At 42.0% G+C, this 15,017-nt stretch overlaps 1 pseudogene; it reads right to left on the bottom strand.

Annotated features, from left to right (window-relative positions):
- Positions 1-8,488: 8,488 nt before the first annotated feature.
- On the bottom strand, positions 8,489-8,610 carry LOC144587676 (U2 spliceosomal RNA; annotated as a pseudogene).
- Between the last annotated feature and the right edge of the window lie 6,407 nt (positions 8,611-15,017).

The raw sequence follows: 15,017 nt of genomic DNA, 5'->3' as shown, positions 1-15,017 counted from the left end.
TGTAAGTTGAGGGTCCACTGTAGGAGAGATATATGGCCTTTTAGAATGTGTGTGTGTGTTTGTGTGTGTGAGGAAAAAAGCCTGTATAAAAGCTTAAAAAACCTGCCAAACAGTGCCATGGGGAACAAGAAAGGGGGGGTGGCCATCTAGGGAATCCCATGGGGTAAGATTTGTCCCAGAGCCTTAAGTTCCCTACCTCTGATGGTTGCAAATCTATACCTGGTTATTTGGAAATATTCCCCATTAAACTCAGTGGTGTTCATCTCTAGTAGGCAAGTTTAGGAGTGCACTGTAAGGGACTGAGCAGAGAAGTCTTGCTTTCAAATTTCACCTTAGCTGTGAACTGAGGAGATGACTGAGCTACTGTACTTAGTATCACACCAGGTAGAGACAGCAATAGCAATGCCTCTTGCAGGGTTTGTGTAATGACTAATACAGAGATGTACTGAGACAAAATGAGCCTTTGAATATGCTGTTTTTGTTGATGATTCCTCCTGCCAACCCTCAATGGTTACCAGTTTTATGTCTGTTAGGTACTATTCACAGATTCTTTGTGAATGCCTGGATGGAGATCCTGCTGCCTTGCTGAATGCATTCAGTGCCAATGAATATCTCTCAATGTGATGCCTTTTAGATGGTCTTAGGACCGCAGAGTTGGAAGGGATCCAATGAAACATCAAGTCCAGCCCCTGTCAAGGAAGCACAATGAGGAATCAAATACGCATCCTCTGACTCTGCAGCCAGATACCTAAACCACTGAGCTATCCTAAACCACAATTCCCATAAGCCTGCGGCCAACTATGTGATATGCTATATTGGCTGTGGGATTTGAGGAATTGTTGTTCAACCTATTTGGAACCTACCAGGTTGGCGAAGGCTGGGATAAATTGTCTTAAAGTGCTTCAGACTAAGCAGTGAGAATTGCTGCAGGGTGTCAATTTAGGATGGTTAACTGGGAACCTGTCTCTGTTTCAGATCCATGATTTTACAGAATATGTACCTAAATAGGTTCTCGCCTCTATTTTTTTTTTAAACATGTCAGCTTACAGTAGAAACTGTTATGAATTTTGGGTTTGAGAACAGACAGCTTCTTAGACTTGTTCAAACTTGATTTGGCCAGCAGAGCAACAATTCATACCAATCACCGTAACATGTCAGCACAATTTGCTGTCATAATCGTAATGGGATATAATATATGTTTAAGTACAAAGGAGGACAGGTAATTTTATTGGTAAAATACCATGCCCTTTTTCACATTATCTCTTATAGGGTGAGGGAATGTGTGGCCTTCCAGATGTTGGACCACAGCAGACCATGCCACTGGCCATGCTGGCTAGCATTAATGAGAGCTGTAGTGGAACAACATCTGGAGGGCCAAATGTTTTACACCCTTAGCTGTTTTGGGATTTTAATCTGGCAAGTTACAAGTATGCATCCGGAAGTCTAAATGTATAAAATGATCCAATTCTTAGTTCCTATGGAGAACAACAGACTCTATTGTAAGCTCATTGGATTTACTACCACTGTCACATTTTGATAAAAGTTCCTTCCATATTTGTAAGTACACATTGTTAGCTTGAATGGCAGCCTCTTTCTTAATTTTGGATAGTTTTGCAAACCTGCATCGGGCAGCATACAATTACACTAATAACTGTGGTTTATACAGATATGTAAATATTGCAAAGAACAATGGTGGTCCATGGGGTAGGGGGTAGTGGATAAAACAACAACGGTACTGTAATACTTAATACTTTTATTGTAGGTGACAAATAATTACATTATTAGGGCTAATTAAAATGTCACAAAGTAGCAAGTAAGCTTTCACATTCCCCAGGGTCCTTCTTCAGTCTGGAGGTTAAGCAAAAGAAAGGAAGAAAGAAAAAGCAAACAAACAGAACAATCAAAAGAAGAGAGACAGCTAGGCAGGCTAGAATAATAAATGTTGCAAATTGTCCGGGCAGCATTTTACTTGAGGCTGGCAAAAGAAAAGGATGCATAGGCAGGTGGTCTTTATTATGCAGGTCATTGACAATGTCAAGCATCTTGGAAAGATGATGTTTCACCTAAATGGTTATCTAGTTGGAGCCACAATGTCTTTTTAAAAAGTGACACTGGTGTAGTGGGCAATATCTTTGACGCCTTTCCCAGATTTAATGCTTATTTTAAAGCATGCATGACTTTCCTCCCTGCTCATCTTTGAGGAGTTTCGCACAGCAAAATACACCCAATAAGGGAGAAAACCAAGCTTCTTCCCAAAGATTCTTTGGGATGCTGCATTTTTCTTCTTCTTTTCATCCCTTCACCCTGCAAAGTTTTCCCCAACAGTCTTTCAGTTTTGCCTTGGTTTTGATTTTTCTTTTTAAATTGCGGCTTCTAAGGACCCTGAAAAGGTATTGAAGTTTCAGAGGAGCTGTTTTAATTATAAGCACTACAGTAATGAATTCAAGTACACTAATTTATCACAAATGACTTCCCCATCTGTCTCTAAAGTATGCTCCAAAAATTATGTGAATGTGATAATATTATGGTTCAAAGTTTTCCACATTTTCCTTGTCATGCATAACACACTTTAGGTTTTTTTGGGGGTGGGGGGTGAGATTACTACTCTTACAGAAGAGACAGTGATTGTGTGTGCGTGTGGTCTCTTCCTGATTTATTTGCACTTCAGCCTTTTGGGAACAAACACAAATTCCTGAAGGCAAAGAAAGATGGGGAAAAAGAGGCAGACATCTTCACACAGACACAGAAAGGAAAGCAGCTTCTCAAGTACTAGAACTTCTTCATCTCTACACCACTATACAAACCGTTCACCAGCATGGAGAGCTTCCAAAAGACCTAATTAGCAACTCACGGCAAATATTTTTTTGCATTAGCTAATGATCTGGCTACACTTGTAAGTAAACAGCACCAACATATCTAATCACTGCAAGGAAAGAAGAAAAGAAAAACAAAAAAAACACAACAGAATGCCTATTAAACATCTGGATGCAATTTTCCAGTTTGGCTTAGAACAAAATGAAAACATATGCAGCTTCTTTTGATCTATGCCTCAACAAAGAAATTGTTGGGCTTTAAAAAAAAATACCACACTGGCCATTCAATGTGTCGTTTTCATAAAACCAGGTCATTTTTCTTTAAGTGTTCCCAATTTAATTCTGTTGGTTTCCTGCAATCTCTAATTTTACCATATTGTGTGAAACCAAAAGAGAGTCTTTTGGGCTGATCTTATTTATGCTTTAAGTGCTCATGATCTCTGCTACTGTTTTTTTCCCCCCTTCTACTTAAGGAGCCCTCCTCCTTTTAAGGTCAAAATGCAAGGGTTGCATTCAGACACAGCCTCTCCAGTGGCTGATTTGAGGTTCTGCTGCTAAAATAGGAGGAATTGGTATATTTTAAATAGCCATGCCAGCTGGCACACTTGTCAGTCCAAAAAGTAACTTTTCCAAGCACTTTGGACTGTATCATGTGTTCTAATTCTTTATAAATGCTGGATAGCTCAGTAGTTTAGGTATCTGGCTACAGAGCCAGAGGTTGGGAGTTCAACTGTGCCTCCTTGACAGGGGCTGGACTTGATGCTCCATAGGGTCCCTTCTCACTCTGCAGTTCTAAAATGATGATGATGAAATGAAATGATAAGTCTCAGGCTGTCTGTTCAATTAGTTGAGATAATCAGAGAAATTGTGACAGTATTGTGTTGGAAAAGCAAACAAATAATCAATCAGCAGAGAAAAATAAGAGAGAGAGAGAGAGCGAATAAAATCATAGATCCATAGAGTTCAAAGGTGCCCCAAAGATCAGCTAGCTCTCTGCAGATGCAGGAAATCCCATAGCTACAGTAAGGCAACCTTGACATACAGCCATCCAAGCTCTGCTTGAAAGCCTCCAACAAAAGTGAGTCATCTACTGAACAGCTCTTACAGTCAGTTGCTAAAGTTTAGTCAAAAATCTTTTTTCTTGTATTTTGAATCCATTAGTCAGGGTTTCACTTCTGGACCAATGGTAAAGAGGTTTATTTCATCTTCAGCATAAGAACATCATCAAACATTTCAGATGATTATCTTAGGATGGCTAACATTTAAGATGACTATGGCATCTCGATCTTCTCTTCCCTGTGTTACAACAACACCACTAACTCTGGTTTCTAGATCCTTTATAATCTTTGCCAACCTCCACTAGACATGATCAAGTTAATAAATTTCCTTCTTAAGCTGTGGAGCTCAGGACTCCTGCTGAATTCTCACCAATGTGGAAGAGAGAGGCACTATTGCTTCCCTTCATCTGGATGATATGCTCTTGAATTATATTAGCTTTTAGCTTTTTTAAAAAAAGTACAATTGCACTCATTTCACAAGCTAGCAAGGTTATGCTCAAAATCCTACAAGGTAGGCTTCAGCAGTATGTGGACCGAGAACTCCCAAAAGTACAAGCTGGATTTTGAAGGGGCAGAGGAACTAGAGACCAAATTGCTAACATGCACTGGATTATACAGAAAGCCAGAGAGTTCCAGAAAAATATCTACTTCTGCTTCATAGACTACGCAAAAACCTTTGACTGTGTGGACCACAACAAACTATGGCAAGTCCTTAAAGTAATGGGAGTGGGACAGGAAGCAACAGTTAGAACTGGATATGGGACAACTGATTGGTTCAAAATTGGGAAAGGAGTACGACAAGGCTGTATATTGCCTCCCTGCTTATTTAACTTATATGCATCATGTGAAAGGCTGGACTGGAGGAATCCCAAACTGGAATTAAGATTGCTGGAAGAAATATCAACAACCTCAGATATGCAGATGATACCATTCTGATGGCAGAAAGTGAGGAGGAATTAAGGAACCTTGTAATTAGGGTGAAAGAGGAGAGTGCAAAAAACGGTCTGAAACTCAACATCAAAAAAACTAAGATCATGGCCACTGGTCCCATCACCTCCTGGCAAATAGAAGGTGAAGATATGGAGGCAGTGACAGATTTTACTTTCTTGGGCTGCATGATCACTGCAGATGGTGACAGCAGCCATGAAATTAAAAGACGCCTGCTTCTTGGGAGGAAAGCGATGACAAACCTCGACAGCATCTTAAAAATCAGAGACATCACCTTGCCAACAAAGGTCTGCATAGCCAAAGCTATGGGTTTTCCAGTAGCGATGTATGGAAGTGAGAGCTGGACCATAAAGAAGGCTGACCGCCAAAGAATTGATGCTTTTGAATTGTGATGCTGGAGGAGGCTCTTGAGAGTCCCCTGGACTGCAAGGAGAACAAACCTATTCATTCTGAAGAAAATCAACCCTGAGTGCTCACTGGAAGGACAGATCCTGAAGCTGAGGCTCCAATACTTTGGCCATCTCATGAGAAGAGAAGACTCCCTGGAAAAGACCCTGATGTTGGGAAAGTATAAAGGCAAGAGGAAGACAACAGAGGACGAGATGGTTGGACAGTGTCATCAATGCTACCAACATGAATTTGACTGAACTCCGGGAGGCAGTGGAAGACAGGGGGGCCTGCAGTGCTCTGGTCTATGGGGATCACGAAAAGTCGGACGCAATTTAACGACTAAAAAACAACAAAGCTATTATATATATTTTATATTAGCTTTTAAAAAAATCAATTCTCTTGAATTATATTAGCTTTTTGTTTGTTTGTTTGCTATCGCTGCAGAAAAGCAGATCAAATGTCTCAATCACACTTTTCCTGGGAACAGGTATAGCTTACCTTATAAACCACCCTAATGTTGGTGTGTTGGACAGGTACTGTCAAGAATCAGTTTCAAATCGCTACTGAACCGTGGAGCACACTGGGTGGCCATGGGCCAGGCATTATTCCTGTGTCTTCAACAATATTTATTGTGCTATTGTGAGATTAAAATATGGGAAGACCATGTCTCTTGCCTTGAACTCCTCAAAGGAAAGTTGGAATATAAACTTAATCAATAATCGATGGTAAATGCAAACGCATTCCCCGGAGGTCTCTATTTACCAGGTAGCTCTTCCAAGCACGTCTGGTGGAAATGAATGCACAGTGATCTATTTCATTCAGTGTTCACAATAGCATCCAGGTGGCTTATGTCCATCTATCCTTCACTCCATGACTTCCAACAGCACCCCAAATCTGCCTTGGGCCACTGTGCTCCATTTTATGGTACAAATAAAAACTGATCCTTCAGTTTTGGATGCTGAATCTGCATACTACCCTGTTTCCCCGAAAATAAGTCCTAACCTGAAAATAAGCCCTCGCAGGATTTTTCAGGATGCTCGTAATATAAGCCCTGCCCCCAAAATAAGCCCTAGCTAAGTGAAACCCCACCCTCCACCATTGTGCAGCAACCAGAAGAAGATAACATGACTGTAAAATAAAACATCCCCTAAAAATAAGCCCTAATGCGGTTTTGGAACAAAAATTAATATAAGGCCCTGTCTTATTTTTGGGGAAACACTGTATTTAATTTAAAAAAAGGATTGCATCAGATTATCTTATAAGGTTGAAGCTGGCGGTGTTTTTTTTAACTGTGTGAAAAGATTCTGTACTGTAATTCTCCTAGGAGGAGAATTGAGGGCTAACCTTAAACCCCAAATTATGCCCTTCATTAGTGTCCCTTAAGGCACTACAAAATCAGCCCAAACCAGTTATGACTTACTAAATCAGAAAGCATTTATGGGTGGTTTTTTTTTTAAATAAAAGTGTAGAAACTTTTAATTGAGGCCCAAGTCACTCTGAAAAAATGCAGAGCAATTGGCTAGGGCTAATCACGGCCATAATGTTTATCAAGGACCAAATGTTTTTAGACAGACATAAACAAATGAATCTAGAGATTAGGACATTCAGAAGGGACAATAAAAATGCCTTTTGCTTGAAAAGTGGTTTTGTGTAAAGAAGGATACAGTTAATCCAGCATGTAATGTGGGAAACAGGCTTTTAAAAAAAGGATGGGGGGGGAGAAAAAATATGGTTAGCCTTTAAAAAATGGGGCTATATAATCTGAATGACTTGCTAAACACAGTTTTTCCTCTTTCTGTGAGTGAATACAGAAGTGCATGATCCCCCAATTCAACTGAAAGTTACAAATAGCAATACATCTTGCAACACCAATAATTCCTTTGCTCATGCATGATTGGGAAAATAAAGAAATTGTGACACACCCACTCTCATATGTTATCAATGTCTGCTGAAAATAACTATTACTAGAGTATCCATGGAGGTGTTAAATTATACAGTATTAAATGCATTAAATGATATTATCAGTCCACATGCCCCAGCTGACCATATTTTGCCACTGGTCTTCTTAAACAGCTTTGATGTAACAAGTGAGATCTAATTATAAAGCATGTAAGGGAGTCTTCTTTGACAGGAAGAGCAGTCAAACTGTTTCAAAAACCAGAAGACAGCTGGAGTCCTTTCCTCATCACTTACCAATGAGTAAGACTCATTGACCTCAATGAGACACACTTGCATTCTGGGCAGAGATGCAGAAGATTTGCTGTCAATCTTCCATTCTCAAATTAAGCCTATCTCTGTATACTTTAGATATGGGCAGACAAATAAGTGTGACTATCAGGGTGGTACACAGGGAAAATTTTCAGGATTAATTTGTTTAGTTTGGGTCCTTTCAGGTCCTAATTGTTTTTAGGAACCCCAAAAAGTCCAGTTGTATTGGGCAATTTTGTTTTGGGTTTGTTTTTAGGAGTTGAGGTGCTAAAAAGGCTCCATGACGCAACTAGAGGGAGAAGGAAAACTAGGGCAGGGAGAACAGTGGCAGCAGTGACACAATGGCAGGAAAGGCAGTGGAAAGAATGGAGTTTATCATCTTCTCCTTCAAACTGTGGAGCTGGAAGGGACACTGAGCCCAGAGCCCATCAAGGAGGCACAGTGGGGAATCCCAACCTCTGGTTCCGCAGCCAGATACCTAAATTACTGAGCTATCCAGCAATTTGGAGAATGGCGGTGGCTCATCATTAGAAGGAGGAGAAAAATTTTAAATATGTGTCAAAATGAATGTGATCCAATAAGGAAAATGCAATAGAAACCCAATATTTTCAGGACCCTCTCTTTCAGGAAGTAGAAATGATCAGTTTTCAGAGGCTCTCTATAGGAAAGCCACAAAATAATTCAATCCCCCCCCCAAGACCTTTGGTTCCCCCCCCCATTTGTATTTCTCAGTACATGCTCCTATTGAATATAAAACTTCATTCAATAGGTATACTATAAACTGCATATGCCATACAATAGAGGCAGAAAAATATAGTATCTGGGTTTAGTTTTAAGTGACAATGACTAAAAAGTTCCTGGTTTTGTGTGTCTCTCTGTGTGTGGTAAGCAACTCTGTATGCCACAGTGAAGCTGTCTTGAATTTAATTTGTGAATCAGTATAATATAGCACAGATTTTTTATCAACCAACCATCAAATGATGCTGAACAAGGATAATTGTTAAATATGTAAATGAATCAGCATTTATTGCTTTAAGTATCCCACTGATCTCCCTCTGTCATTTAAACAACAGACACTGGGAAAAATCTATTGAATATATTGTCCTCAAATAGAGAACATATCAGATATTAAACTGGAAACAACAGATACTGCACTTGATCTTAGCCATAATATTCTTTAATGTCGAAGTGAACATTTTAGGTGTCTACAAAAAAAATTGTTCAGAGGAATATGAAGAAAAACATGGATCTTCAGGATGTGTCAAAACATAGCATGCAAAAATTAAACTTGATCAATAATGAGATCAAATTAAATTGATTAATGTAATTAATTGGCTTTCAAAGTATAGACAGGCATGGGATGGAGAATGAGAGTAAACTTTTTTTTTCATATTGCAAAATACAAAGTTTGAATTATCTCTTTAGGCCATATTAACATTGTGTTGCCAGCATGTTAAAAATAAGCATGGATGTAAACTTTGCTGTCATAACACTAAACTGCTGTTTTTTGGTCTTTAGCTGCTGCATATATATGCTACAATGCAAGTCTATGTGTGTTTACTTAGAAGTAAGCCCCACTGATCTTAATGAGCCCAAGCAAGCAGTCTTCTGTATACAGTGGTGCCTTGATTTAAGAACACCCCTACTTACGACCATTTTGACTTATGAACAGCTCCAGTCGCAAAATTTTGCTTCGACTTACAACCGAGAAAAAAAAAGCGGGGAAGGCGGGGAAAGCAGGAAATTTGAACTGCTTTCAGTTAACCATTGGTCAGCAAAGAGGCTACTTGTCTGTACCTCGTGTGCCCCAGCGTTTAGAGAGTGTGGATACAGAGAGAGACTTCAGACTGCCTGCCACTGCCTATTACTGTACTGCCTGGTACTGTACTGTATGTACTGGGTTACTTTTTGGCTTTTTAAAATTTTTGCTTTTTGGATTTTTGACTTTCTTTTTTTAAACAGAAATACTGTCTGTTCTGGGTGAGTACACTGTACTTACTGTACAGGGTTTTTGCAGCTTGGGTTTGGGCTAGGTGGGGGGTTATGTTTCTGTGCACTGATGGGTCTTGCAGAGTGGATTTAAAATGTGAAATATTAAAATTAAATGTGAAAATTAGACTGTAATTTTAAGATGTCAAATTTATTTATTTATATTTGCATTTGGTGACTCCTAAGGTTTGTATACTGTGACCTCTCTTTTGTTTTAAAATGTGTGGGTTTAAAATGTGACTCCAAAGTCTTTTTGTTTTAAAATCAGAACATTTACTGTGAGGGACTGCTGTGGCTAGCATGGTGTAAAATGGAGTTTAGACTCAAGTCTCCCTTATGCTCTCTTTTTGTGCTGAGGGGGTCTGTTGGCTGGAATAATGGTTGCTGGATTCTGTGGCCCCTAGGGTTTGCGTACTGTGGTGCTTCATTTGGTTTAAAAGGTGCTTGGTTTAAAATGTGTTTGGTTTCTAAAGTGTTTGGTTTAAAAGGTGTTTTAGACTCCAAACTCTCCCCCCCCCATTGTCTTCTCTCTCTCTCTCTCTCTTTTCTCTTTTTGTGCTTCACAGCACAAACTTTTGTCTGAGGGGTCTGTGTGCCCCAGTTATGACCTTCTTTCTTTCCTCTTTTCCCCATTCTTCCCTCCCTCCCTCCTTTCCTACCCTTCTTTTAACCTAAGTCATATTGGGTTAAAAGAAGAAAAATTCTCCCCCTAACTGCTTTTGCATTCGTTCCTGTGGGAACGAATGCTTCGATTTGCAACCGGCACCTCTACATACAACCAAAAAACAGCTGGAATGGATTAAACGGGTGTCAATACATTTCAATGGGAAATGATGATTCGACTTACAACCATTTTGATTTACAGCCATCTTCTGGAACGAATTATAGTTGTAAGTCAAGGCACCACTGTATAGTTATGTGTCACTGCTACCTGTTACCCAAAACAAGTGGCCCATAGCTGAGCTTTGGTAATGTGACCATAATTAATTGAATTAAAATTTTCAAAAAACAAACAAAAAACACCAACCAACCAACCACAAAACAAAAACCCTTCAGTTTATGAATGTGGGGTGTTGTGCTTCTGTATCCACAATGCAGAATGCTAGGAAATGGCCCAATATTGCTGCACAATATCATGTCCGTTTTGCCAGCAGGAAAAAGGATGACAAGCTTTCCATAGCAAAGGGCAGCCTGAATACTGAAAGCACCCGTGACAGCAGTAAAGATGGTCTACAGGATACCCTCTTGTGCTCACTCCCTTTCACATTTTGAAAAGCTGCCCTCCCAATTGCTTCATGTTTGGGAGACAAATGGTCAACTGATTTTAAAAAAGGAGTCAGCTTCTGGGTTTTTCACTTGCTTGATGTCACTATGTGAATGGAAGTGCTTTATTGGTGCCTTTACTTGAAGACATTCTGGGACTGTGTCGCTTGCCCAGATTGGCTCTTCTCCCTGGAGGCACAGTGGGGAATCAAACTCCTAAACCCTGGCCCCTTAGCCAGCTGTCCTAACTCACTGACCTATTCAGCAAGCTATATCATATAATACTGTTTCAAAAATTACCCACCGAGGGTGAAATTCAGGTACAATGTTGTTTTACAACAGAATGAGGTTCGAAGTAATATGACTACTGACTTTTGCAGCAGTCACACATTCAACAGCAAAGTAGGATTAGAGGTAAGCCTTCTGAGCAAGAATGAAATTATTTTTGTGCACTAAATAAATGTTAAATATAAATAATGATGGAATCTGATTGGCTTGATAGGTTGTAGTCCTATGCATACAGCACTGGTATTAAGTCCCACTGAATACAGTGAGATTTACTAGTAGGTAAACACATATAGAACTGCATTGCACTATGAAATCCTGACCACAGGAGAATGTGCCAATGCGTTGTATGCTGTGGGATTTATTTCTGGTTAAACATGCATAGGACTTTGTTGCACCTTTGAATTCCAGCAGCTATGTTCATGTAGAATTCCATTTCTAAGTGCTAACTTCCCATTCAGATCCTGAGGGCCACTTATTCTCATCCTACAAACCCAACTCATTTTTTTATTTGAAGAGTATAAGTTACTGGCACTTTTTAAAAATGAAATGCCAACATGGCCAAATCAACTTAGATTTTAATCCTTAATTTAATTGTGGGCTTTTAGGCTGATTTTTTTTAAAAAAAACATGGAGCTTTAGTTAAATCTCAATATGAATAAATTTCAACAGCAATGTTGGGTCATAGAAATTAGAAATCCTTTTGGCAGGATGGGCAGAAGACTGTTCTGGATCTAAATCTTTGGAGCAAGAGACTGCCATTGAATGCTGGCAGAGCAGAATATTCCCCCAGAGCCGTTCCATGTGATCTCTTTGCTTGCCATTACAGATGCTGAGATCACCCATTTCAGTGAATGCATGTAAGGAGGTCCTGGATGTCTCCTTGGTTAAGGGCCAACAATGAGGACCACTTGTGTTGTGCTCATCATGCAAGACATTTGAGGCCCATTGGATCCTGACCTGTAAAATTTGCAGCAGACCGGCAAAGATTTCTGAATCCCAGCTAATAACTGTGGTGGTTAAAAAAAGGGATTCATCTCTCATCCGCAGTTATACCAATGGACTGAAAAAAGTTGGGAGAAACCTAAAGAGTGTTTTTGTGTGGAAAATAAAACCTCATTTTTTTTTAAAAAAATAGACTTTTTAATTCTGTGTTTTCTCCACCAGACTGCGTTTGTTTGTTTTCTAAAATTATCTGCTTTATTATTTTAGTTATTTGCTCTATAACACTTCTCTAATAGTCCCATGGAATGCTATGGATAGAAACCAGGTGAAAATTCTCATCTATAATGTTCTGGAAGATTTTGTAGGCAATTTTTCTTTTACACTGCATTGTGTAAAATAAATGTTTTGACTGCCTCTTTTTTTGGGGGGGGGGTTAGGCTGAAACAGACTGACAGGACTACCTCTTTGAAAATGGAAACAGGTAACAGTTTTGATTCTTTCCTATCAAAGACAGATACAGAAATTCATTGGCCAGAATGCTGCTGGTGCTTTATGTCTGCATAAGTTAGATTGAGTAACTCAGTGTGGCACAGCCTTGTAAAGTGATTGGCACCTCGTTAGTTGTTGACAATTTCTGCAGGGAGTTTCACGATTTAACTAACACACATCACCTATAGCAGTGATTCCAAACCTTGGGCAATCCAGGTGTTCTTGGACTGCAACTCCCAGAAACCCCAGCTAGCACAACTGGCCGGTGAAGGCTCCTGGGAGTTGCAGTCCAGGAACAGCCAGGTTAACTAAGGCTGAGAACCACTGATCTACAAGGATTCTGGCCATTGTTGAATTGTTCACCACAACCCCCCAAATCCTTCTTTTGTGAATTAGGGCACTTCCAAATGAGACTTTTCCTATACACACCACTTAATTAAGTGGAAGCTTAAAAGACACCCAGACATTGGTGCCTTCAATGAGCAATGTGTTCCACGTTTCCCTATTGTTTATTTCCCCTCTTTTCACTTAACAGTGAAAATCTCTTAAGGCAAAAAAGGATGGAATAGCTGCACTCTGCCTTTTAATTGCGAGTGGAAGGAGCCCTCTGGGCATTTCTCAACTGAGGGCTCCTCACGCTAGCAATTAGAAAGAACTGCGCAACTACCCTGTTTCTCTCCCCCCCCCCTTAAAGGATTTTCCATGGTAAGGAAAGAAAAAAAAAAGGCAGAGGAAGTAATGGAAAAAACAAGGGAAGGTTAGGAGAGGAAGATGTCCTTGTCAGCAGCCCTTGCAAAATGCGGTGCGATGCTGTGATTAAAAACCTGATCTGAAAACTGGTCTCACTGTGGAAGCGTCTGCTGGTTTCCTATTTTTTTCCCCTGCCTTCGGGCCTTTCAAAGCTGGGCAAATCCATGGTGTGCGTGTGTTAGAGAGGTTGACACATAATTGATCAGTCCCGCACTGAGATCTTTTAAAGCCATTAATAAACGGGCCGAACCCCAGGCCAAGGTCGCTGTCCGGTGAGATCCTTTGACCGGATGGGTCTTGGGACCGCAATTGAAGAGGAAAGGCTGCTGGAAAGTGGCTGGCGACGCTTTTAGGGCCAACGTTGGCACTTCAGTTCACACACCCTGGCCCTTCTGACAAATGAAAGGGAAAACGGTTGTGAGAGGAGGCTACATTTTCCCGAAGCCCTAGAGAGGGGTTGTTCTGAGGAAACTTTGATACAGATCGCTATGAACACGCACCATTCTCCAAGGCAACATCAGGGCCTGCGTTCTTCCATTAGCTTAAACAGGGAAGCATCTATCTGACTCTAGCTACTGCCTGTCCTGTACCAGGGATGCATTATTTATCTCCCTATGTTATTTTCACAGATTTCTGGAGAGAGCGGGGCAAAGTAAAGGAATAATAATAATAATAAAAAAAGAGAGCGCCTCGTACAACCCTCTCCCTCCCTTCCTCCCTCCCTCTGTCTGTGCCCCACGTTACTTTGATTGACAGCTCAGCCTCTCCACTCTCCTTCTCCCCGACCTTCCCATTCTGCCTGCCTGTCTGAGCGTTCCGCCGCCTCCCATTGGCTCGCTTAGCGGGGTCCTGCAGCTCAGCTAGAAAGGCTTCCTAGCAAAGGCGGGGAGAGAGAGAGAGAGAGGAGAGGAGGGGATGCTTGACAGCACGGGCTCCCATTGGTTCGATGTCACGGCCCCACGTTGGTTCCCAAGCAGGCGATTGGCCCCGTGCCCTTCCCCGTCCTGTCTCGGGGCGGGGCCAAGGGGCTGGTTAGCTCGAGGAGTGTGAAACCGCGTGTTAATGTAACCAGCGCGGGCGGATACATTGTGTCCCGTTTATTGAGATCCTGCCGCCGCCGAGCTGGGTTCTGTGTCCCGCGGAGTTTTTCTGATTTTTCTTGTCTCCATGGAGGGAAAACCTTTGTGATATCTTTTGGGGAGGAGAGGAGGAGAAGAGGAGGAGATCGCCTTCTCTCCCTCCCCCCTTTCGGCAGCCCTGGGATGTTTCCTCGAGAGATCCTGGCAAGAACTTTGCTCCGGGATTGAGCAAGACGGACAGACGGAAAGACGGCGGAGGGCAGACAAGAGGGCCGCCAGAAGCCCGCCTGCGATGCTGCTGCTGCTGTTCCAAAAGCGCGCTTTCCTGTCGGGGCTGTAGCGTGGAGAGCGCTTCGTGCGGTCCGGAGCGCGGCGGGCCTACGGAGGCAGCCCGGGGGTGACGATCCGCGGCGGACGCCCTTTTGCTTTTGTGCCCCATCGGGGGTGGGGTGGGTTGGTTCGGGGAGCGGGGGGGCATCGGCGACGGAAAGAGCCCTAAGTGCGCGTGTGCGTGTGTTGCGCGCGCGCCCGTGGCCACGCGGGGGTGGGGGTGGGGGCGGCTTCTCTTTTGCAACTCTCCGGAGGGGGTGGATTTCCCCTCTTGCCGAAGTCGGGTTGCTTGGAGCGCAAGATCCTGCGATTTCCTGCCCCGGGTCCCGTGCGTGACCTGGCCTTGATTCCCCCCCCCCTCCTCGTCCTTCTCGGGGCTGGGGAGCAAGGCGGCCTTTGGTACCGGGTCTCCTTGCTTGGGAGACATCCGAAGCCCTTCGTCGGGCGGGACACTTGACTTAGTTGGATTT

Source organism: Pogona vitticeps, chromosome 2 (assembly GCF_051106095.1).
Source record: "Pogona vitticeps strain Pit_001003342236 chromosome 2, PviZW2.1, whole genome shotgun sequence".
Lineage (NCBI taxonomy): Eukaryota > Metazoa > Chordata > Lepidosauria > Squamata > Agamidae > Pogona > Pogona vitticeps.
This window is presented reverse-complemented; position numbering and strand designations above follow the sequence as displayed.